The 25,963-nt window shown below is 49.7% G+C and overlaps 1 protein-coding gene and 1 non-coding gene across 2 annotated transcripts in view; both read left to right on the forward strand.

Annotated features, from left to right (window-relative positions):
• CDH13 (cadherin 13) overlaps positions 1–25,963 on the forward strand; it is a 1,019,316-nt gene that overhangs the window by 889,364 nt on the left and 103,989 nt on the right. The window lies entirely within an intron of this gene.
• LOC124511974 (U6 spliceosomal RNA) lies at positions 273–379 on the forward strand. Its single transcript, XR_006962011.1, has one exon. It is a non-coding gene; the product is annotated as a U6 spliceosomal RNA (small nuclear RNA).

Consider the following 25,963-nt stretch of genomic DNA (forward strand, 5'->3'; position numbering starts at 1 on the left):
AGAGTCTAATGTGAATTAGCATTTTTACCACTTATGGATTCTTCAAGGACTTTAGGGCAAGTAAATTCCCTTTACCCCACTCCTATATTTTAAGATATTGTTGTCCTGTTTTAATACTACATGTTTTACATTTTACAAAAATATTATTTTATTTAATAAGCATTTATTCACCCTTTATATTATTACCTATTCCTTCATGTTTCTTTGCTTCCACATGGGATAATTTTCCTTCTGATTAAAGGATTCCTTTGTATTCTAAAAATAGTGCAGGTGTGCTCGCTTCGGCAGCACATATACTAAAATTGGAACGATACAGAGAAGATTAGCATGGCCCCTGCACAAGGATGACACGCAAATTCGTGAAGCGTTCCATATTTTTATGGAAACCAATTTGACAATAAATTTCATATATTTAAAAAATAAATAAATTAAAAAAATAAAATAAAAATAGTGCAGGTATGATGGTGATAAATTCTCTCATTTATTATTATCATCTTTCTTGCCTGAATTTCTGATGTATATTTTCACTGGGCACAGAATCTCAGTTGATAGTTATTTTCGTGCAACACTTTCAAGGTGTCATTTCATTGACTTCATTAACATGTCAGTTAACATTTGTTGAAAGGTCAGCTGTCAGTATTCCTTTCCTCTCCATTGACAGAAATGTGGCCCTTCCTCTGGTTGCTTTTAATAACATTTCTTTGCTTTTACTTTTCCACAGTTTTATCATGGCATAATGAGGTATCATTTAATTTGTTTTTATCATACTTGTTCCTTGTTCATAACTCTTCAAATATTTCTTTTGACCCATTTTCTCTTTTTCTTAGACTCTAACTATACATATATATTAACTTTCTATGCTTCTGTTTTCCCTCATTCTTTTCCAGTTCACAAATTCTCTCTTCTGCTATGTCTAATCTTTTATATCCATCTATTAAGTTCTTAATTCCATTTATTGTACTTTATTTTTTTAAGTTTATTTGCTTATTTTTTGACAGAGAGAAAGAGTACAAGTAGGGGAGGAGCAAAGAGAGAGAGGGAGAGAATCCCAAGAAGGCTCTGTGCTGTCAGCATAGAGGCAACACGGGGCTCGAACTCACAAACTGTGAGATCATGACCTGAGCTGAAATCCAGAGTTGGACGCTTAACTGACTGAGCCACCCAGGCACCCCCAATTATGGTACTTTAGATATAATTTCCATGAATTTATTTTGTAGATTAAAATTCTCTGCTTCAGTTTTGCATTTTATCTATTTTTTAAATATATAATACAGAGTTACTTTAAATTCAATGTCTGTTAACTCCAGTATCTAGATTCCTTCTAAATCTATTTCTATTTTCAGTATTTTTCACTTGCTTTTTTGGTCATGTGTTATGGTCCCTTGGCCTGCCTAGAATTTTTTTTTAACTCTGAATAACGCATGTGACAATTTTTTAAAGGCAATTTTGGACTCTGGCTGATGTATTCTACAGAAAGGATTTACTTTTACTTTCTGAAACCAGTAAGAGTAGAAAAAGATAACTTTAAATAAGTCTGGGATTGAGTTGGTTTATTGGGGAGTTTCAGTCTTTTATGAGGGCTAATCTACTTCCTGATTTCTTCTTGGTCTTCTGGGGTCCTGACTGCAAGTCTGGTATGTTTACAGAGGCTCTTCTTCCTCAGATCCCTAGCCTCGTGTCCCTGTGCCATTACAATTTAGAAAAGGCCTTCAGGGGAAAAGCTGATAGGATATTGGCCTCCCCTCACTGAGCTCGCTTCCCTCTCTGCACGATCCTGGACTCTCAATTTTGACTGCCTTGGGAGTTCCCCAGTGCTTTCACACAGGTGGAGTTTTTTTTGGGTGTTAAATACACACTCTCAAGTCATTGTAGATTTGAGGGTTGGTCTGGAAGAACTTTGCTCGGATTACCATCCACAAAGATTAGTCTTTTAATCTGAAGTATCAGGGAAAAGCAGTAGTTATGTGTATAGAATTCACTGTGGCACAAAACATCCTAACATCTTCATTAAAAATATGGATTGGGGGCCCTGGGTGGCTCAGTCGGTTGAGCGTCTGACTTCAGCTCAGGTCGTGATCTCACAGTTTGTGAGTTCGAGCCCTGCGTCGGGCTCTGTGCTAACAGCCCGGAGCCTGGAGCCTGCTTCAGATTCTGTGTCTCCTCTCTCGACTCTTCTCCGGCTCATGCTCTTTCTCTCTCTCCTTCAAAAATAAATAAATATTTTAAAAAATACAGATGTTTTGAAGGGGCACCTGGGTCAGTTAAGTGTCCGACTCTTGATTTCAGTTCAGGTCATGATCTCACTGTCATGAGAGCGAGCTGCCTGTCGGGCTCTGTGCTGCGTATGGAACCTGCTTGAGATTCTCTCTCTCCCTCTCTGCTTCTCTCTTCTCTCTCTCTCTCTCTCAAAAAAAAATATGGATTGAAAAACTATAATGAAATAGTTTGTCAGGGCACTCATCCTCCCATTCTATTTGCTTCGCAATCAACTCATTTTAGTGAAAAGGTTAAATAACTTTTGTGTCTCTTCCTTGATATTCGTAATCAAGAAGTGACTCGAACGACAAGAGACTTGAACTAACCGCATGATCCGTGGCCGGGTTTACTCTCTGATGCCCCCACTCTTGAACTGACGTGACTCTCTGGAGTCTCCTTTATTCTTTTGGATCGTCTCCTTCGTTTTTGGTTGTTTGGTGGTTAAGAAATGCCTTTGTGTGCCTTCTTTCACCGAAAGTCTATTTAAAATGAGTGTATTTAGGGACACCTGGTGGCTCCATGGGTTAAGCGTCCAACTCCGGCTCAGGTCATGATCTCGCGTTTCGTGAGTTCAAACCCCATGTCAGACTCCATGCTGACAGTACAGAGCCTGCTCGGGATACTCTGTCTCTTTCTCTCTCTGCCACCCTCTGAGCTTGCTTGTTCTCTCTCTCTCTCAAAAATAAGTAAATGAATGAACTTTTTAAAAAAATCAAGTGAATATATTTATCTACTCCTCCAGTATTCCGTGCACCATAGTTGAGTGCTCTCGATCAGTCTCTCCTCCCATAAGAGTATACTTCCCTTTGGAGAGCCCTTTAAAATCAGATGTGCCTGTGTCTTAACACGGACCACATAATTATACATTCTGCTTGCTCAAAAGAGATTAATCCAGAAAGCCAACCACATATTGCTTAGAAGATCAAACCCATTTCAATTATCTGACTCAAATAACTTTTCTGGAAGGTGGAGTCCAAGGCATTTTAACAACCCGCTAAATCTTTAAAGATGATTAAATGTTATTCCAAATAGCCCATCTTCCCTCTTCCCATGAAGCTTTTTATAGCCATCGTGGTGAACTACGTGAGACTTTTTTCTGTGACGCCGGGAAATCACATATCTGACAGTTTTCTAAGCGTCTGAAGTTTTAAATAACACCAAACATACACTATTGGGATTTTCATCCCCTGCTTTGTGCAGGGCGATGGGGGTGGGGCGGGAATCCCAACCTGTCGGGAAATGGAATATTTGGAGAAAATAGAACAGTGTAACTTCAGTGCACGGGTACCACCGATTCCCAGCTGTACAAACAGTAACATCACTTCCGATGACATCAGTTCCTGGTGCATCGCTGTCTGGGCCAACACCTTGTCCAAGGACTCCAGAGGCCATCTACTGCGAATTGCTTTTCCAACTTCCCATCACATAATTAACGAGGGGTTACCTGCAAAACAGCCAATACCCAGCATCCCCCATGTATCTTCACTTGGAGAAGGTGAGTTCACTGCTTTCTTCCCCTGCACCAAGGTCATAGAAAAACATGAAATCATCCGCTGAATCTCCCAGTGTTCCAATGTCACAAGTCCTGGAAACAGCAGGTCTACAGCTGGATTTCTTGACTAAAAGAGAGTGAAGGGAAACATTTGTACAACGCGAAGCATGCTCTATAAATAGAAACCATCATCCAAACAGGATAGTGCAGCTAAGGAAAAGGGTGCTGTGTGCCTTCCTGAATTGAATTGTTCACGGACAGCAGGGTGAGGAATCTCGCATTGTCGAAAATGCCCATGCCGATTCAAAACTGTGTGAGTGATGTCAAAACATCTGGACTTTTTAAAGTGAAAAAAATGTAATCTGCCCTGTGGCTGGTTCTTCAAGTCTCTTGTAGAGGTAGACCAGACAGCCAGATGATTTATTGCATTCATCACTCTTTCATAATTATATTCATGATGTGTTGATCCCCACCATCCCTGTGCGAACCTCTGTGCAAATTCCATGCTTCTGCTAACCCTCTGGTTATGCTCCGAGGGTCAGCGCAACTCAGTGGCAATAAAAGCAATTTTTTACTACAGCTGGCGGAGTCTCACCACGGGGCCACTGCAGAGCACAGTGGCCTCCGAAGACTTCATCCATCTGCTTCTATTCAAATGCAACATCTCACACGAAGAGCAACAAACACAAAGCTATAAAACATACATTTTGTAACTCTAAGAATACGACATTACTACACCTCCATACGTGGCTTTGCAGAATGAGAACTTAACTGTTCAAAAACAGAAAGCCCAGGGCCACATAAATGGCACGTGGTGGAGAAATGAACTATCCACGCCCCCACGGCACATGGCAGCCGTTTTGTTCTGGACAGTGTCAGAAATAAGATCATTGGGTCTTATGCGTGGGTGGTTTTAAATACCGTCCACCCGGTCACAGCCTCCTCTCCTCTCAGGCCACACGGAAGCCCTATTTCTTCCCCCAAAACGTCACGCTTTGGCATATGCCTCCGCACCGCCGCACATTCTGTTCCCGTCTCCCTGGAATGCCTTGCTCCTCTGTATCCGGAAGACTCCCAGTTTATCCTTCAACACCCAAATTATGAATCCCCCGGGAAGGCTGCTGCTTCCTCCTTCTTGTTCCCACAGACACGAGGCATATCCTGCGGCGTGGTGTTATCACGTCACCTCGTCCCCGTGCACTCATACAATATCTCGTAATACCATCTAAACGCTTTGGTGTTTTGGCAGAACGTCATTTTCATCATTGCCTAGAGGACAAAGCGTAGGGGCGACATCAAATGTGTAATTAGAGACGAGCTTACACTTCATACAGCAGATACCTATTTCAGTCTCTTGTTTCTATCTCAGCTTCTAATATGCCATTAAACATTCTTCTGTTCCATATCGTATAGTGTTATATGTATGCTAGTCTGTGCTGTCATGTATTATCCCATATGTATTCTATTCCCATATGTGCACATCCTATCTGTACACATCTTATCCCTAACGTAATAGGTAATATCGACCTTCCAATGTGCCATATAATTAGATGACTTACTTGCTTTTGGCATTCTCCCCAAATGAGAATATAAGCTCCACAAGAGAGGACATTTGTCTCTTCTGTTCTCTGTTCCGGCCCCAGCACCCAGCCTGGCATGGAGTAGATGACCAAATAAGAGGTGAATGAGGGGACAAATTATAAATGGTCGGCAGCAAGCAGCAGAGGCCATCAAAAAATTAAAAAGTCATGTTGTCGAGGGGACCTTGGAAATAATCCCACCCAGCCCCCTGGTTTTGGAGATAAGGGACACCGCTCAAGGCCGATAGCAGATCCCAGGCCCGTCTGGCTGTGGCGCACGTGGCTGTTACCAGTGAAAAAGTCAGGGCCCTACGGTGACACAGAAGTCACGAGCAATCCTGAGGTGTATCGTTTTACCGTGGTTCACTGAGAGCCAAGAGGGTTGGAGTTAAATTCCTTGGGGCGCCTGGGTGGCGCAGTCGGTTAAGCGTCCGACTTCAGCCAGGTCATGATCTCGCGGTCCGTGAGTTCGAGCCCCGCGTCGGGCTCTGGGCTGATGGCTCAGAGCCTGGAGCCTGTTTCCGATTCTGTGTCTCCCTCTCTCTCTGCCCCTCCCCCGTTCATGCTCTGTCTCTCTCTGTCTCAAAAATAAATAAAACGTTAAAAAAAAAAATTTTTTTTAAAAAATTCCTTCCCAGAAGTGAATAAATGAATCTACATAGACTGGAGGGCACCCTGAAGGTTCTTCTCTACCCATCAAGGAAAGAGAGAGAGAGAGAGGGAGTCAGGGAGGGCCGGGGAGAAAGAGAAAGGCAAGCCCGGTGTTAGTAAATAATGCCTAAGGGAATCATTAGAGTGGGGACAGGCTCACCTTATTCTGTGAACTTACAAACAAGAAGGAGAGAAAATATCCCACAACTCCAGACTGGCGTATGGGCTCATTGTTCAAAGTGGGATTAGACGAAATGATCCAGAATTGATTTTCATATAGTCACTTCTTTCCAAACTAAAGTCTGTTTCTGTTATAGACTGAATAGCCATTTCCCCCCTGTTGGAAGCATTGTATTTTGCTGTCGGCCTGCTCACATCTAAGAAGATACGGATTTATGCGGAGGATCGTCTTCAGCCTGTGGTACCTGAATGTGCCTAGGCTTGCATATTACACCCATAACCTTATATGGTTGCTTTTCAAAGTGCATTGATTGATTCATTCATTCATTCATTCATTCATTCACCAGCACATCCATCAGGCATGAGTTCCATGCTTCCTCTTTGCCAGGCAGTATATTAGGCTGAGATACAGTGCAGTCAGCACAACATCGTCCCTGACCTTGTGATGTTATGGTCTAGAATGGGGACAGCGAGTCAGAAAATAGCTTTGGATGGCCCTTAGTGACAAGATGGAATGGGGTGAAATCACCCCAGAGGGGGACAATGTGGGCACCTACCGTGACGTTCAGGGAGGTCTCCTCAGAGAAGGCAACATTTACGATCACTGTGTTAGTGTCCGGGGGCTGTGTGGCTTGAACAGTAGACAGTTATCCTCTCACAGTTCTGGAAGCCAGAGTCCAAGATCAAGGTGTCTGCAGGGTGGTTCCTTCTGAGGGAGAGTCTGTTCATGCCTGTCTCTCAGCTTTGGTGGTTTGCTGGCAATCTATGTTGTTTATAGGCCCACAGATTTATCACCTGATCTCTGCCCTCATCCGCGCATAGCCTCCTCCCTGTGTGCACATCTGTGTCTAAATTTCCCCCCTTTGTGAGGACTGGTCTCCCGCTCTAATACCCCATTCTAACTTGGTCACCTCTGTGAAGACCCTGTTCCCAAGTAAGGTCACATTCTCAGATACTGCCGCCGGTTGTGACTCTACCATATCTTTTTTGGGAGACAGAAATCAACCCAGAACAGTGAGATGCAGGGGTGGGGATGCGGAGGGTCCCTGTGAAGCCCACGGTTCTGGGAAGAGCGTGTCATGTTTGCGGAAGTGAGAGCTGTGCAGTGTGGCTGGAGCAGCGTGACGCAGGACAGAGACTGGACAGGATGACAAGGGCCAGATCAAGACTGAGAACCCTAAGAATATTGTTCCACAGGCACATCGCTGGTCAGGAGACTGCTGGGGAGGATGTCTCTTGTAACACATGACCCCCCCCCCTTCCTAGATCCTCAGGTAGGGAACAAGTACCAACCCAGGGACCCGCATTGTTAGGCGCTGACATAGTTGCCCACACTCCACGAACCTGCTGCCTAGACATTCCAGTGCAGAGACTGTGACAGTCACCCTGGCGCAGATGAGAAAGCTCAGGCTGAGCGAGATGATTCCTTCCCAGGGTCACGGGAGAACTAGATATTGAGATTCCAAGCTTTGCATCTCCTTTTCCCTTGCAAACTCGAAGAGATGTCTTTCTTTGTTGGAGCAGGCTTCCCATCAGCAACAGCAAATGCGCAATGAGGCATTTGAGTCAAAGGCAAGACTGATCATTCCATCAGGTTGTGCCTGTCTAACACCCCTTGGACCCGTGCTTTCATCCTCTGTCGTTAAATGAGCATCCGGAAGCCAGTGCACACGCCTGGAAGTGCTTGTTCTGTGCCAGGCAGGATCCAAGAGCTCTGCCTACGCACCGTCGTTCATTCCTTCTGCCAGCCCCGAGATGGGTACTGTAATTACCACACCCACTTCATGGGTGTGGAGACTGAGGCTCCGAGAGCTGGAGAACTTGCCCAGAGTCTATGTCTATGCTGTCAACCCCACCCTAAGCTGCTTCTGTGCTGTAAACGGGTTAACAGCCTGCCATGTGGTGCCAGGAGACCCAGTCCTCAGAGCACTTCTGCCCGATTCCGCCTGGATGTTCTGTTTCTATTCCATGGTCTTGCCCTTAGGGTCTGCTCTCTGGGACGCCTTACCAGGGCCATTCAGGGAGTGTCCATCCGGTTTTTCTCATTGCACCTCTGCCCCAGGGCCTTGCCAAAGAACGGTGCGTATAACCTCTGGTCTCAGCGCTGCTTGAACTTTTCGAGCGTCGCCTCACTTCCTCACCTGCCTCTCCATTCACATCAGGACAGTGTTTGGGGAGGCACCTGACTGGCTCAGTCAGAATGTGACTCTTGATCTCAAGGTCATGAGTTCGAGCCCAGTGTTGGATGTAGAGCTCACTAAAATAAAAATAATAATAATACAGCACACACACAAACACACACACAGACACACACACACAGAATTCTCTCCTGGGCTCACCACGGTAAGTCTAAGCTACTCCTTCCCCTCTGGTTTCTTCAAATTAAAAAAAAAAAGGGGGGGGGTAGTTTTCTAATAGCCAACGAATTTGAACAGCAGGTCTGTACCTTTACTTTGCTAGGTCCAGGGGCAAATCTAATAATTACCTCTTATGAGCGCCCAAAAAAATGGTATTATCCATAAAACCACCCTTTTTAAGCTAAGAGTTACTATGTGTTGAACCGTAAAGCACTGTTCTAAAGGCCGTAGGGATCATGAATCATTTCTCACAATAGCCTTATGACTTAAGGACTCCCATTACCCCCATTTCATAGATGAGGAAACTGAGGCACAGGAAAGTCAAGAAACATGCCTGACGTTACAGCATGGTGGGGCAGGGATGCCACCGTGGGTTGGCTGGTTACAGAGCCCAGCTCTCAGCCTCTATGCTGTACCCACTTTCTGAGTTTCTGCACGCGGTTCTGGCTCTATGGGATTCAGAAATAAAAGAAGCCAAGCCCCCGACAAGCCATCCTTCTATTAGAGACCTCACCAACAAGGCCAAGTGCTCTCTGTTGACCACAGCAACATTCCTGGAAAGACGTCGGGAGTTCCAGTTTGTATACACGCGTGTGCGCATCTGACTTGAAATCTTCCTGCATTGCTGTCGATAGCTTATAATGGTGCACCGATTATTAAATCCCACGATTGAAATCCAGGTTTGGCTCACTGGAGATTTCAGGGAAAGGCCTATAAAGCAAGAAAAACTTGGGTTCATTAATGAGGGTCATTTTTATCCTAGTCTGTCATCTCTGATAACAATTTTTAAATCTTTTAAATTTATTACTGTCGTTACCGCCGTTCCGTAGTCATTAATGAGCTAATGTGCTTCTTCAGGTTCACCAGTCCTTGTGCACTTGGCATACTTGTTCTGAGTTACCAGGGTTGCAGGTGGCCTCAGCTCTTTCATTCACCGCGTGCTAATCCAACACAGTGGGGCTGAAGGCTGAGGATTTGAATACGATGGGCGAGCCCTGGTCTTCTCGAGGCTTAGCAGGGAGGACCTGTGACATTAAAGCGCCACAAGAGGGATGCGTCCCACGGATGCGTTCTGAGAGCTTCAGGAGCATGACCTCGTCTGGGATTTGGAAAAGTGAGGGCACAAAGTAATGTCTCCCCTTTTACGTCTTAAACTTTGCTAACTAAAGCGAGGAGAGATGGTGTCGGGGATGGGATAGCTCTCACATGGGCAAAGCACTCAGCGTGTGCAAATGCCCTGAGGCACACAAGAGGCATTTGAGGGGCTGAGAGGAGGAGTCCGGGCTAGCTGGTACAGCATAAACACAGGGATGGGCTGGAGAGATGGCCCACCCTTCATGGGTCTGTTGTCCCAGCGACAGGCCCGGGGCGGCCATGAACTTCCCTTAAGCTCCCCCACATGCCCCAGTCAGAATTAACTGGCTCTCTCACTGGTGCCTCTCCAAACATTCTGCTCCTGCCCCAGTCACAGAATGCTTCCCAGCATGAGTGGGACCAGCAGTGTAGGCATCCGTTTCTACCTCCTCCAGACTGGAGTTCTCTGCGGGCAGACACAGCTTCATTTGTCACAGTCTCCCCGTTCAGCCACAGAGCAATGTACACAGAGGGACCGCAAAGAATATTTGTTGCATTAAATCAAATCTAACAAACAGCGCTCTTTCCCAGCAGCTCGGCAGATAGGAACAGATGCCTTTGCTAATCGCCCCTGGATGCATGGTTTAACACAGGTTCAATTCGGCGCTGTAGATCTATATATCAGAGCCAGAACCAGTTAGCTGTCTGGTTCATAACAGCCAAGCACTGGCCTCCCACAAGATGGGCACTGGGCCTTGTCGCTCAGAGCACAGCCTCAACAAACCCCGGCAAATTGAATTGACCACTTGTACCTGCCTCGTACAGAAATGGTCAAAATATCATTTTCCTTCAGCTCTGGGAAATTGAAAAGACAAATCAATTAGAGTGAGGCTGAGACTCGAGACTCACTCTTCCTCGAGCAAATCTGCTTTTAGTTCCCCAGGGTTAAAGAGCCTCTGCTCGCGCCCATTTTGTCATCGAAGGGCAGAAACCCACTTCGAACGAACGTGAGCAGGTCCTAGAGTGTGTCGGCCCCCTTCACAAGGTGATGAGCGGGACTCATCACTGGGGACCCATCACCGGGCATGGTGTTGGCACTCGTTACCGGAAAATGCATTCGCACTCGCCACTGGGGAAGTCTCCGGGCTTTCCGACTCCAGGGCTCAGAGAGCATCATCAGAACACCGTCTAGATACCCCTCCATCCCTAAGCTGTGCTCGTCTCTCTCGGTTGCCTTTCTTCTCTGGTGGGCTGTCTCCTCATGGCAGGTGCGATGGCCTCTGGTGGCCCTAAGCTCATGTCCCCATGGTTTATGTACGAAGAAAGACACACATACCCTCCTGCCCAGATCAAAAGGCTAATCTCCTCGAAAGACTTTGATTGCTTGTACTGGGTCGCAAGGCCACCTCAGGCCAGACTCTGAGGGCCAGGGAACGATGAGATGGCTGGCCCGTCCCAGGTCACGGGCTCACCTCCGAGGAGGAAAAGCGAGGACCGTGTTGATCGCACCAGTGTGACCCCCTGGGATGAGGAGATAGTTCCCCAAAGAGACGAATGTCCGCACGTAGACATTTTCCGTCCACTCCAGGAACCGTTTGAAAGGGAGGCAGTTACCGCGGGCTGCTCAGCACAAGCAGGGGTGCTGAGGCCGCCTTGCCCAGCTTTGCAAGAGTTGTCTGGGCATCTCCTCCTGGCTCTACGTGCGGTGACATCGCGCTGGCAGCTTGAAGCCGGCCGTGGTGGAGGTGGGACACGGGCTCCGAACCAGGCCTTGTTTTCCTGAAGAGTCTGCTGTTAGACGTTTACCAGCGCCCCGCCGTAAGCTGTCGTGGGCCCCACCTAAATAAAACGTGTGTGTGCGCGCGCCTGCCCTTGAAATCGGAAGGACGAGCCCCTGGTTCTCTCCAAAGATCCACGGTCTCAGGACGCACTTACTTCTTCCAGACTGGTTCATCAGCGTCTGTGTTCTGAAGTCCAGATGCCCATGTGTTTAAAGGATGGCCCTTCCACACCTGGACAGGGGGTCTACACCCTGGACAGGGGGTCTACACCCCGGACAGGGGGTCCATACCCGGACAAGGGGTCCACACCCTGGACATTGGGTCCACACCCCGGACAGGGGGTCCACACCCCGGACAGGGGGTCCGCACCTGGACAGGGGGTCCACACCCCAGACAGGGGTCCACACCCCGGACAGGGGTCAAGACAGGGGGTCCGCACCCCGGACAGGGGGTCCACACCCAGACAGGGGGTCCACACCCCAGACGGGTCTACACCCTGGACAGAGGGTCAAGACAGGGGTTCTGCACCAGGACAGGGATTCCGCGCCCAGACAGGGGGTCCACACCCCAGACAGGGGTCTACACCCTGGACAGGGGGTCAAGACAGGGGGTCTGCACCTGGACAGGGGGTCCACACCCCAGACAGGGGTCAAGACAGGGGGTCCACACCCCGGACAGGGGGTCAAGACCGGGGGTCCGCACCCCGGACAAGGGGTCCACACCCTGGACATTTAGTCCACACCCCGGACAGGGGGTCTACACCCCAGACAGGGGGTCAAGACAGGGGGTCCGCACCCCGGGCAGGGTGTCCACACCCCAGACAGGGGTCAAGACAGGGGGTCTACACCCTGGACAGGGGGTCAAGACAGGGGTCCGCACCCCAGACAAGGGGTCCACACCCTCGACATTGAGTCCACACCCCGGACAGGGGGTCCACACCCCAGACAGGGGGTCAAGACAGGGGGTCCACACCCCAGACAGGGGGTCCGCACCCCAGACAGGGGTTCCACACCCCGGACACGGGGTCCACACCCGGATAGTAGGAGAGGCTCCCGATATTTATTTTTTGCAGCTCCCCCCTTTCCATTGCCCCTTCCCCTCACCGGCGGCTGAGATGAGCGGGATCCCGTGCTGAGAGCAGAGCCATTAAGTGGCTCCCCCGGCGACAGGCCTGTCTCCTTCCCCTGCCCGCCCTGGGATTTGTTGTCCTCCTCTCAGAGCTGCCGAAGAGAAGTTATTTTCTCTTTGCAATTTCTACCACTTGTCTTCCCCCCTCCTTTTGCCTCGTGTGGAGTGGGAGCCCAGCTGGCCTGTCATCCCCGAGGGAGAGGCTCACGGGCCATCGGCTTGAGTGGCAGCGTCCCCGTGCTTGGGGAGGGGAGGTCTGGGGCTCCCTCCAGGAGGCAGCTCAGCCCAAGGACCCGCGGATCTGATGAGACAAGGGCAGGTGGCAGGTGACTGAGGTGGGGCGGGGGCTGCGGCGTCTGAGAGTGAGGTTAACCAGGGTCTTTGCCTCAGAGCGGTGTGCCACGGGTGGCCTATGAGGGAACAGACTGGCTTCGTATTCCTGGGCGCCTTTCGTTTCTTCAGGTGGCTTTGCCATGTGGCACATGGCCGTCTGGTACTCTCCACCTTTGGAGAGGGCAGACTGGAGGCCAGAGGCCCAGGGAATGCGGGGAAACCATCTGCCGTCTGATGTGTGCACACGTGGAGCTGTCCCGGGGACTTTCCGTCAATACGGTGACCGTCGCTGTGTATGATGGATCCCCGGGTGAGAGAGCGCTTAGGGTGTAGGGGACACTCAGGAATTCCATGAGCATTAATTAAACGCCTGTTGGAAGCCAGGCACTGTGATAGAGGGAATTTAAAGAGTGAATCGATAGATAACATTTGTGGGGTTTTTGCTTGTTTCTTAAGTGTTTATTTATTTATTTTGAGAGACAGAGAGAGCTCACATGGAAGAGGGGCAGAGGGAGAGAGAGAGAGAGAGAGAGAGAGAGAGAGTCCCAACTCAAGGCTCAATCCAACAACCGTGAGATCATGACCTGAGCCGAAATCAAGTCAGACGCTTAACCGACTGAGCCACCCAGACACCCCAATATATCATATTTGAATGCAAGTCCTGAGCCCATGGTTTCCCCACCCGGGTGGGGTGAGCCCTTCCATTCTTTCTACGTGACTCTAAACAGCTGCTTACTGAGTGGTGATCTCCACCCTCCCTGCTCTCTTGAAAACTCTCTTGTCCCCTCTCCCCTTCTCAGCATATGTCTTTGCCCCCATTTCCATTTCAAAACAGACCCCATGGGAGACGGCAGCAGAGCCAAGGTCAAGGGGACACTCCGGACTCAGATAATATCCAAAACTTGAAAAAGATTCCAATTCATTGATCCAATAAACTCACTTGCAGGAATGCAGCCTAAGAAACTAGGCACAGGTCAACAAAGGTACAGAAAAACACAGTTCCCAGGAGGCCCCTGACCCAGTTAGCCCCAGGTCTCGGCTTAATTAACAAAGATGTTAATTAGAGAACTTTCTGGGCCCTCTCAGCTTCCTTCATCTGGCCGATACCCACACTGTAGTCCTGCCTGTGAGGGTTGGGGCAGTTTGTTCTCTGCCTTTCTTCCATCTCTCCTCGGTCTCCTCTGATGTGTCACATCTCAGACCCCTTGTCCACACGACCCCTTCAGCCGTTCTCTAGATTCCTACAAACCTGAGCGAGAACGTCTTATGTTTGCGCAAAAGCTGACCTAAGACAATAGCTAATTGCCCTCAGTTCTAAGACCGTACACAACCTCTTCCCAGTCTGTATTTTTTATTTGCAAGGTTACGGACGATGTCATTCTTTTTTTTTTTTTTTTTTTTTTAAATGTACTTTTTTTTTTTTTTTAATTTTTTTTCAATGTTTTTATTTATTTTTTTTTTGGGGACAGAGAGAGACAGAGCATGAACGGGGGAGGGGCAGAGAGAGAGGGAGACACAGAATCGGAAACAGGCTCCAGGCTCTGAGCCATCAGCCCAGAGCCTGACGTGGGGCTCGAACTCACGGACCGCGAGATCGCGACCTGGCTGAAGTCGGACGCTTAACCGACTGCGCCACCCAGGCGCCCCACGGACGATGTCATTCTATATCCGTTCAGAATTTCATCAGAAGGCAAATGGAATACATCTGAGGCAGCCTCGGGGTTTCCTACCTGGTCCTGCGTCACCCATGGCCAGCTGGCACTCCTGGTTTATTTGTACCTTCTTTCCCACCTGAAAGCTTGAGTGACTGATTTGTGAAATAAATTGAAATTGCGCACTCTGTCTAAAAGCTTCCTATGGGCCCGCTACCTATTTCTGAAGAAATTTTAATAACGCTTCTGGGTTTTAAAGTCAGCAGGAAACCTACAATCAGGATTGTTGCATTTTCCCCAATATCCAACACAGGGCTCACGTGTAATAAGAAACTCAATACTATTTGCAGAACGAGTAAATTTTCATGGTAACTGGTAATTGCTGGTCTATAAAAGTTCTCTCCCCTATGTTTCCGCTATTGAGTAAAAATGATTTTTGTATTTGTAACCAACTAGACTCATTTCAGATGGAAATACTCATCTATAATTGTCCTAGTACAGCAAGCACCAAGCTCTCAAGGCAGAAATAATAAAGCCAGCTAACCAGGTTTCATACCTGCACAATTTACCTAAATAGAGATCGCCCAAAGAAGTTTTGTCAGCAGTCTGAAAAGTTTCTCATAAGATTTTTAAAATATATTTTATGCTCAAGATGTTGTAGTACCCTCCCAGGACTAATTCATATCTGGCCGAGAAAAAATCGCATTTTCCCATTTACATTCCGAAGTCTGAACTTTTATTTTATAAATGAATTTTCCCTCCAATTCAGGAACTACTGGCTGCATTACAAATTTTAATGCTACTATTATAGGACCATAATTTTAAAAACCCAGGGTTCTCCAAGGGCTCCTGCAGCTAGCCATCCCTCCACTTTATTAAAATGAATGAACAGATGTACAATTTATTTCTGCCGAGCTATCATCTAAATTCATAAGCTATTTCTCATGTGTCTGAAATCCACGTTGGGTTCCCATTTTCTTTGCCTTAGAAAAAAAAAATTGCACTCCCTCATTTATCACTCTGGGGACATAAACGAGAAGTCTACTCTCCACTTCATTCACTTTAGACTAATATCCTCGACACAATTTAAATCCCATCTCTTCAAGGCCATTCAACGAGAGCAAGGCAGGGGAACAGCCCCTCAGCCAATTGGAAGACCAGCCAGTTCAGTCTCTCGGGCTGGCCCCCGAGCTGCAAAGGGAAGGGAAGGTGCAAAAAATTTGCACCTAGAATCTGCAGTAGACGAGACAGTCGAGGACCGTCAAAGTTGATTTCAGTGTCAGTAACCAAGATGTGCCTCAGCTTCCACCTTTTATAGAACCCTCAGATCGCACTGTTTCCCGTGTGCTGACTGTCGTCTGATTACGAGTGGGTGACAATCGGGGCGCCTGGGTGGCTCAGTCAGTTGAGCATCAGACTTCAGCTCAGGTCATGATCTCACGGTTCGTGAGTCTGTGCTGACAGCTCGGAGCCTGGAGCCTGCTTCAGATTCTGTGTCTCCCTCCCTGTCTGCCCCTCCCTGCTTGCTCTCTCTCTCTCTCTCTCTCAAAAATAAATAAACATTAAAAAAACGTTTTTAGAAACTTGTTGGAGACAATTAACAGATTCATCTTGTATTAATGGACATTTAGCCAAGCTCTGAAGACGCCCACGCTGATCCCAGATTGACGTTAAATCCCGGCACCGCCGTTTTTTTCTGGCTGTGTGAGCTTAGACATATTACTTAACCTCTCTGAGATCTGGTTTCTTTATTAGTAAAATGGAGACAAACGTACTCACCTCGTAGTAAGGATTAAATAGAGCATTTTAACATCAAGGCCAATAATAGATGCTGAGCACAGAGCCTGGCATTTGGCTCAATGAGAGCGCCGTTGTGATAATTATAGCATCCCAGAGACACATCCGTGCCCAGGAAACATTTGGGCTGAGATTACAGAGCACCCCACTTCCCCAGTCTTGCATCTGCTGGCATGGTTCAAGGGAACCGTGAGGAAGGCATTTTGTAGCCGGCAAATGCAATCGATGAGGGTACGTTGGAAAGAGACAGAGTGAAGCGCTCAGGTTATCTGACAGAGCTCTGCTCCCTGAAGAATTCTGTTTATGAGATTCTGGAGAAACTGGGCAGTAAAACTTGCCTGAGTTTCTAGGTCTGCATGGAAGTCTGCCCTGCATCTATAAACGCAGCCCGGGTTTAGGACTTTAATAAGATTCTGAGCGTTGTTTGTTTGTTTGTTTGTTTTCTTTCCACCACCGTGTCGCTTGGAGGAAAACATCCTGTTAACTCCATCCGCTTGAGCTCTGTGACCGTTCTGTCATTTCCGCCCAGGTTTCTTTTTTTTTTTTCTCCCAGGTAACGTTCTGGTGGGAGAAGGTAGGCTCTGCTGGTGCCTGGAAGACGGGCATAAAAATGATGGAGTTCTTTCATTTAGCAGAGACGTAGCTTCACGAGGCCAGTGTCAACAGGGCACGTTCCCCAAAGAGCAGTAACGCTTTGGGAGGGAAGGAAAGAGGAAAGTCACATCAAGATGGGCCGGTGAGATGGCTCCTGGGGAGCCACTGGAGTGCCGTTCGTCAGCGTTCGCACAATAAAGTATCGCGGAGGGGAGCCAGCCCTGGTGACCCGTAACGGCTCCTGGCAGAGCTCGGTCTCTGCATTGGTCAGTAGCCCCGGTCAGAGCTGCCGTTGTTGCCACTGATGACTTCGTGGGCTGTTGTGCCATATGGGGCCCCGCTCAATCCCGTCATCTCTGCTTGGCCAAACCACGTGTCAGGGTCACGGTTCCCAGACCCCCACACCCCCCACCCCCAACCAAGATTTCAAAGTATCATTCACCAGCTGGGCAGAGTAAGAAGATAAGCTGTCCATAAGACAAGGCTGCTTTGGGGCTTTGAAATTCCAGCAAGGAAGCCAGTGCCGCTGACAGAAATGCGACCATTTGAGAGTACAGGATTTTACAACACAACGAACCCAATTACTTCAACCCTTGGCGTCGGTCTCCCGAGATAGAATCCAAGGAGGAGACGAGGCGGGGGAGGGGTTTAATTCCCGCCTGGTTCCAGTTGTCTCTCTGTTCACGCTGTCAGGTTGACTAGAAGGACCATTTTTATCCCTTCAAAGTTCCAGCTTTGTCCCTGCGTCTTATTTGCGGGATGGGGCGGGGTGACGCGTGGGGGGGGGGTGACTTGGGTGTCAGGGGACCCTCAATTCCAGTATTATCTCCATCACCTGCCAGCTCTTGGCTGTGACACGAGTTCCCTCACTGCTGTGACCTTGTCCCCTCGCCTGGGAAATGGGGGTGTTAATGACAATGGCCAGCGGTTCTGTGCAGGACGGCGTGCACAGTGACTTGTGTGCATGTCACATGACCCTCACTGCCTCCTTATGGGGTAAGTTCTAGTCCCTCCTGTTCGCAGACGAGGAAGTTGGGCTCCGGCAGGTTCGGGGAGGTGCCCAGCTTACAGCTGGCCTGTCATGCGGCTGGCATTCCGTCCGAAACTACAGATTGCCCTCGAGGTCAGCCACCGCTCCTGGCATATTGTCACCTTTGAACCCACGTTACTGACACTGATTTGGGGTAGTCCACCACTCTCCGCTGAATAAAGGCTGTACCTGAGTTCATTTTATTGGCCAAGAATCCTAGGATTGTCCCATGGTGTATGTTGGTTCAGGGTGTTGAAAAACATCCCCTGTCCTCACTCTCTATGGAAAAGCAAGTCTGAAAAGTATTGCTTTGAACATGGTGCTGCATAGTCTTTTCAAAGACTACTTCAAAGACTTTTCCGCCCACTCTCTCTTCGCTAACTCAGCACAAAGGCTGAGCCAGCCAGATTAGGAAAGTTTGTTGTTGGCTTTTTTTTTTTTTTCCAGTTTATTTATTTAAGGGAGAGAGAGAAAGAGCGAGACACAGAATCCAGAGTAGGCTCTAGGCTCTGAGCTGTTAGCACAGAGCCCAACGCAGGGCTCAAACTCACAAACCACGAGATCATGAGCTGAGCCGAAGTCAGATGCTTAACCGACTGAGCCGCCCGGGTGGCCCCCGCCTTGTAGTTTTTTAAAATTACATGGGCTATGATTTTTGGTTTTTCTCTTTTTCTCTTTAAGAGAGAGAGAGAGAGAGAACGGGAGGGGGGAGAGAGAGAGAGGGGGAGAGAGAGAATCCCAAGCAGGTTCTGCACTGTCAGCGCAGAGCCCGACGCGGGGCTCGAACCCACAAAGTGCGAGATCACGAGCCAAAATCAGAAGTCAGATGCTTAACTGACTGAGCCACCCAGGCGCCCAGGCAAGTTTGTTTTAATATTACCTGTAGTGGCTTCTTATACGGGGCTCATTTCTCCCCTGAAAGATTTTCGTTTTTCTGTTGTTATGATCAGATTGACCATAACATCTCCAAGGGAGATGGTATCTGGTTGAAATACTTGCTCAGAGGGGGACCCCCCACTAGCTCTTTGAAGCCCTTTCCCCTCCCCCCATCCTCCCCCTCAACCAAACAGCACTGCCACTCGCAATAGGATGCATCTGAATTAGGGTTCTGGGCCTGCACCACGTGTGGAAACTCAACAGCAAAGCGATTTCCACCAGGAGCAAGCCTGTCCCCTCCACGTTAACAGTAGTATCGGCCACGTAGCCCCAGAATGCATGTCTTCAGGCTTATCTAGAAAACCAACTGAATTGTTTTTACCTTTTCATTTTTAAATGACTACAGACACCCAGGATGTTGCAAAAAAACAGTACACAGCGGCCCCTGACCCCTTCCCCCAGCTTCCCCGGTGGTAACGTCTCCTGCGACTGTAGAATAACACTGAGACCAGGAGGGAGACGTGCCACAGGGCTGTTACCCAGACCTGATTCAGCTTCCCTGTATGGGGCGTGGAGGGGGGGGATTGGGGCCCAGGGTGGGGGGTCTCTACATTTGATTGCATGCACAGATTTGGGTAACACCACCCTCAGGACACAGGACCCCTCCACTATCCCAAGGGCCAAGATTACCTCTTGGTTGTCCTTAACGTTGTACCTACCTTCCCCCCACACCTGGCCTTGGCCCCAGATCACCACCAGTCTGTTCCCCACGTCCATAGTTTTGCTATTTCAAGGACGGTACGTAAGTGGAGTCATACGATACGTAAGTCTCTGAGAATGACTTTTGTCACTAAGCACCGTGCCCTTGAGAGCCATCCAAGGAATGGCACTTACCAATATTTGTTCCTTTTTATTGCCTGAGTCGTACCACCCACTGAGGGACATTTAGCTGCTTCCTCATTTAAAGCAATTGCAAATACAGCTGCTATGAACATTCGTGTAGAGGTTTTTGCGTGAACGTTAAGTCCTACATTTTTCTGAGATAAATGCCCAAGCCTGTAATGCTGGGTCACATGTTAGGTGCATGTTAGGTTTTTGTTTTTGTTTTTTTAAAAGTTCATTTATTTAGAGAGACAGAGTGTGAGGCAGGGGAGGGTCAGAGAGAGAAGGACACCCAGAATCCGAAGCAGGCTCCAGGCTCTGAGCTGTCAGCACAGAGCCCGATGTGGGGCTTGAACTCGTGAACCACGAGATCATGACCTGAGCCGAAGTTGGACGCTCAACCGACTGAGCCACCCAGGCGCCCCGAGTCTTAACTTTTTATTGGCAAAAACAGCAACACCCTATGCACACACCGCGTTCCATTTTTTTCAGGAATTTCTACCTCTCCTCTAAAACGGGAAAAATAATGCTCCTTATTTGCTCAGGCTGTGGTGAGAATCAGATGATTCGAGGTGTGTAGGGAGCTTAGCCCAGCGCCGGGCATGTGGTAATCACTCGGTAAATACAGGCTGCTGGGCTGTTACTTTTCTTTTTCTCCTTTTGCTTTTTTTACCTGGCTTGCTTGGTGCCCGCTTCGGATCTTAGCCTTTGTCAGTGGCAGCAATCCCTCCCGAAGTGTCCGTAATTCAAGACGGCTCACAGAAGCCTTCGGGGGGTTGGTTTCCCCCTTTGCCCTGCCTAGGGTTCCCTATCTCAGCTTCTTGGTTTATTTACACGAGTGGCAGCTTGGAGCTTATCAGCAGCACCCCAGGTTTCCTGCGGCCTTTGTAGGTGATCCAAGTGGATCCCCACCTGACCTTATTATCCCTTGTCCAGTGCACAGCCACTCGCTCACCGCCCCCCCAATGTATCCCCAACCCCTCCGCTAAGTGCGAGCCTCACAGAAAGATGTCGCTCCATTCCTGGAGACTGTTTGCTAAACCTCCATATGGCCTGTCATGTCATTTTCACACCTTTCACCTAAGGAGGGGACTTTAACCAGGGTAACTGGGGGCAGAATCTGCCCCATCACCCCACACACCCCCCACCCCACCCCCATCACCACACACACACACACACACACACACACACACACACACACACCACAGCAGTTGGGTGAGCTCCAACTGTGTCCTTGACTTTTACCATCTAGGAACCGAAGATTCTGTAATCTCTTTATCTCAGTTCTGCCTTCGTATGTGCCCCCCGGAATGGCCCCTCTTCTCCCAATTTCATTAACTTTACACATTTTATTTGCACTAAGTAAACCCAAGGTTGTTTGTGCCGTCCGACACAACAGATTTCCCTTCTGATCAATAATGCCCGGCAATTAACCTCCTCATTCATTTTGATGGCTCTGTATCGCGTTCTGTCCCACAGGAAGCCCGCAGTTGGACCAGTCTCCTATCACGGCACATTTTGGCGGTCTCTGGTTTTCCCTTTGATACACATCACAGTGAGAAAGATGCTTGAATGTGCACATGTATGGTTTTTGTAGGGTAAACTCTCCCAAGTGAAATGCTTGGTCCAAAAGATAGGAGCATTTTTATTATTTTTTAATTTTTTTTTTAATTTTTTTAATTTATTTTTGAGGCAGAGAGAGACAGAGCATGAGCAGGGGAGAGGCAGAGAGAGAGGGAGACCCAGAAGCCGAAGCGGGCTCCAGGCTCCGAGCTGTCGGCACAGAGCCCGACGCGGGGCTCGAACTCACCGACTGTGAGACCATGACCTGAGCCAAAGTCGGACGCCTGACTGACTGAGCCATCCAGGCGCCCCTAGATATGAGCATTTTTAAACTACAGATTATAGTCCTTTCTCGAATACGGTCAACGTGCTTTCAGATTCTTTCACCTTTTCATCCCATGAGCCACGCTGCCTGGCTCCTACCTGACAGCGGAGAAAGGTCTTCCCGGGCTCCAACAGACACAGAGGACGAGGTTCGTGGTCCAGGAAGCACCCGGGCACAGAGCAGGGGTAGGATTCTGGACCCGTGAAAGCGCTCGCATACATAGCAGGGCCTCAGGGAAGTGGGATCCCAGGGCCACGCCGCGTGGATGGGCACGAGTCCGCTCCACGCCCCATGAACCTACAGCACAGCTTCTAAGAGGAGCCGGGGAAGGTCAAGATGTGGAAGGAGCCAGCAGGAGCAATGCGAAGAAGGCCTGATAGCCTCAGAGCGCGTTGCTCATACTCCAGGGGCTGAATATCGTGCCGGAAGAGCCGCATATTCTGGGCTCTTCTCTGTTTGGACCCCCACCTGCAAGATGCCCACCCTTGAACCTAACCCCATCCCCAAGCTACCCTGGATCCCACGTGCATCAAAGTACCCCAACCCCAACTGTGGCTTTCTCTGGAAAGCTCTGCCGGGAAATCCCCCGCGAGCGATGGACCGTCACCTCTGCTTGCCCCATCCTGTTCACTGGAGCACCTACGCAGGCCGCCCAGGTGCAGAGACCTCACCAGCCGCTGCGCTGCAGGTGGCCAGTGGGGAGTGATGCAGCGGGAGCATGGGTGTCTGGGAAAGGACGGCAAAAACAGGAGACAGCCCTGTGTCCTATAGATTCAGCACAGCAAGACTGTGGACAACCAGGTAATAAACAAAGGAGTCAAAAGGACCCTCCCTGCACCGCATGCAAGGAAAAGAGAGGGAAATTTTTAGTTGAGAATCTTTTGGCCATTACTTCGAAAGGTGATGGCGTGTCCTTTCCTGTCATTCTCCTGTCGCCGCGTAACCTGGGGCTGCCATTGTTGTCCTGGTTGCCTCAGAGGAGGCTCATTCTCGTTCCAGTGGGGGACACTGAGCCCGAGGGTCTCACGTGCTAACACCGCTTCCCCCGGGGACATGGGACCATCCGTGTGAGGAATGGCGCACAGACAACCCTGGGTGTGCATCCTTTCTCTCCACTTCCTGGCCAAGTGATTGTCCTGTGCCTCAGTTTCCTCACCTGTAAGTTGCAGCTCACAGTAGAACCTACCTCACCAGGGGAGCAATCAGCCCAGGACATGACGTGGAGGCACCGGGCACACGTTAGCTTTTGTCGTTACCGCCCCACTAACAAATCACTTTGCTGCAGTCAATCTGCAGAGTGTAGATTCCTTCCGGAATCAGGCCTGTTTGAGTTTGCTCCGTTCAGCCAGATCCCCCTCCTACAGCCTGTTCCCCAAATCTGCAGCCATGAAACCCCCTCTGGTGGCCTCTGGTGGCCTCCGGTGGCCTGCTTGTTATATCGGAAGAAGGCAGTATCCATATGTCACCTTTACCTGCTAATGAGCTCTGGAACTCGCCGGCCTCGTCTTCCTTTCTTTTCTTCCGGGAGGTCCTGGAGGTCTGCCCCACGCCGCTGTGACTCCAGACCTCCTCTCTTTCTTGGGGCTGACTTTCCTCTGACCTCCCACCCACACCCCGAGTGGAGAAAGGGGAAGGTTGCCCATCAGTTGCAGAAAGAAGCTCATCTTTTTGTTTTGTTTGCGAAGGTTTCTTAGATGTGGGCCCACTTTGAAAACACTCCTTTCCTTCAACACTGTGTGTGCACGTGCACGTGTGTGCTTGTGGGTGTGTTACATCAAGTTACTTACGAGCTTCCTTGAAACCTGATGGTCAAAGGACTGCGTTCCGTTCAGCCGTCGCTGTAATTGACAGAGGAGAGAAAGTTCTGGGTTTTGCCATATTCAGAGATCTCTGGAATGTGTACCCCCCAGAATGGCCCCCTTTCGTCCTCAGCACTGGTAGCGCCTGTGACGTGTGACGAAAAGCGCTGTCCAGAGTGGCGGCGTTAGCGAGGTGCTGTTTCTGGTGTACGTCCGAGGGGAGCCCTGCAGCTAACTAGGAAGAGATTCTGTTCAGGTGGCCCCTCGGCCATCGGCCCCACCAACGGGGCCCAGAAAGGTAGCCACCACCATTTCTGTTACGGTCCCCATTACAGTTCCCTGGCCGAGGGCAGGCCTGTCCTCTGAGATGCATTATAGACGCAATAAGGTCAAACTTCACATCAGGTGACCGGAACCTGGGGACCACACGTTTCCGTTGGTTCCCTGATTCACAGCCTCTCCTGAAATAGTTCCTCATTGAGCCCTCCGGATGCAGGACTGTGGGAAGGCAGCAAACACACCAGTTAATGGGACCCAGGCCCACACCTCGGGAGGACCTGTATGGGGTGAGTGGGACACACATGACTCCTCTCCCAGACCTTTGGCTTACCCCAGTCTGCTCTAGTCCTTGGAGTCACGTGGATTTTCCCTCCAAGGTACCCGCAGGCCTGCCCTCCCAGGATCCTGAGAGCCTCCCATAGGACTCAGGGAGACTTTTCAGGGTTGTTTTCATTCTCCAACTTTGCCCAACGCACTGATTTTAGCAATGTTGCAAAAAGACTGGACTGCAACGCCAGGGCCCAGGACCCGCCAGCGTCCTTCCTGGGTGGTGGCCGTGGTCACTGTCACCCTCCTCCCTGGGCTGAGTCTCTGAGCCCTGCTTCTCCACCTGCTTCGCTTTGCTTGAAGTGATCAGACTGTAGGTTTTAACCGCTGGATTTCTACTGATATGGAAATTTCCGCCCTCTGTTTTCTGCTGGCGCAGGCCCCAGGGATGCTCAAACTGCACACAGCCCCTGATTTGCCCAAATTTTCTTATTTTAAAAACGCCAACAGACGGGGCGCCTGGGTGGCTCGGTCGGTTAAGCGTCCGACTTCAGCTCAGGTCATGATCTCGCGGTCCGTGAGTTCGAGCCCCGCGTCGGGCTCTGTGCTGACAGCTCAGAGCCTGGAGCCTGTTTCAGATTCTGTGTCTCCCTCTCTCTCTGCCCCTCCCCCGTTCATGCTCTGTCTCTCTCTGTCTCAAAAATAAATAAACATTTTTTAAAAATTTAAAAAGATAAAAAATAAAAACGCAAACTGAGACCTTGAGCCACCCCCCTTCCGCTCTCCCTCGCCCCCACCTCTGTCTTCATTTTCTGTCTTCTCTAGCGCTCCTTTGCCTTCTTCTCCTCTCCTGTCTGCTCCTCTCTCTCTCACCTTTTCTTCTGTGCGTCTCTCTCTCCCCATCTCCCCTCTCTCCCCCTTAGCTTTTCTCTCCCCCTGGCTCTCTCCGTGCTCCTCAACCATCCCCACTGTCCCAACCTGCCACTAAGCAGGAAAAAGTCAAGCTGAAAGCTTCACCTTTTTACTTAAGATTCCCAAACTCTGTGACAGCTCCCGTTCTCCATATTCAAATCCCAGCCCCTTTCCCCCTCCTCACTCCCCCCCCCCACCGCCGTCCACACCCCCAGCAGGTGTAGCAGCCCAGGTACAGGAGCCACGAAGGGGAAGGGCCTCTCGGGACTGTGGCCTGGGTCCCCTGAAAAGCCTCCTTGGCCCCTGTTCAACAGACCCAGGAAGGATTCTTGAACAGGATGTTTTCTCCCGTAATTATATCTCAACATGGACACCTTACGTCGTTCCTTGATTGCAAGTAAATGTACAAGGCTTCTTTTTGTGTTCCATAGCCTCACAGAGACTGTCCATATCTCAGTCTTTAGCAGCATGGGCGGAGGCGAGGAAATGCAGGCTTCCCTCAGGAAGGAATGAGAGGGGCAGAGATGAGGCTACTCTTTCTTTGCTGTGCTTCTGAACTGAAGCTTCTAGAATGTGTTTACAGACTGGAGAGCAGGGAATGGGGTTCACACTGAAGGGAGGGAGCCGGCCGGCCCCTCCAGCCAGGGCACAGAGGTCACAGGAAGAGGGTGATGAGGTCAGGCTGCTGAGTGCATGGCCCCCTGCCCACCTCCCTGGTCTCCCTCCCCTTTGGGTCACCACCTAGGACAGCATAGGACAGCGTGGAGGGCAGGCGTAGGCGGAAGGGCTTGGGAGCACACTTCTCAAACTGACTTAGCGCCCTGTCACCTGGGATCTGGTTCCAAAGCTCTAGGGTGGGACCCTGAGTCTGCATTTTCATCCAGCTCCCAGGTGATGCCCACGCCTCCAGCCCAAGGCCCACGCTTCCAGTCGGCAGGGTTTGGAGAACCTGGAGAAGCCATAGGCCACAGGGAGTAATCCTTCATTTTCCCCAAGCTGGAGTCTGAACACAGCTCCAACTGGACCAAGTGGACCACCGTCCCCTGCAGGTGACAGGACCGCCTCTTGTCCCAGCCTGTCCTTCCCTGCAGCCCCACCACCGACCTGAGTCTGTGTCCACTTGCCATACACAGGCATGGGGCGTGTTTATTAAAA

This window comes from Lynx rufus, unplaced genomic scaffold (genome assembly GCF_022079265.1).
Source record: "Lynx rufus isolate CCGP_SWC_20201006 ecotype Redwood Valley unplaced genomic scaffold, mLynRuf1.p SCAF_16, whole genome shotgun sequence".
Taxonomy (NCBI): domain Eukaryota; kingdom Metazoa; phylum Chordata; class Mammalia; order Carnivora; family Felidae; genus Lynx; species Lynx rufus.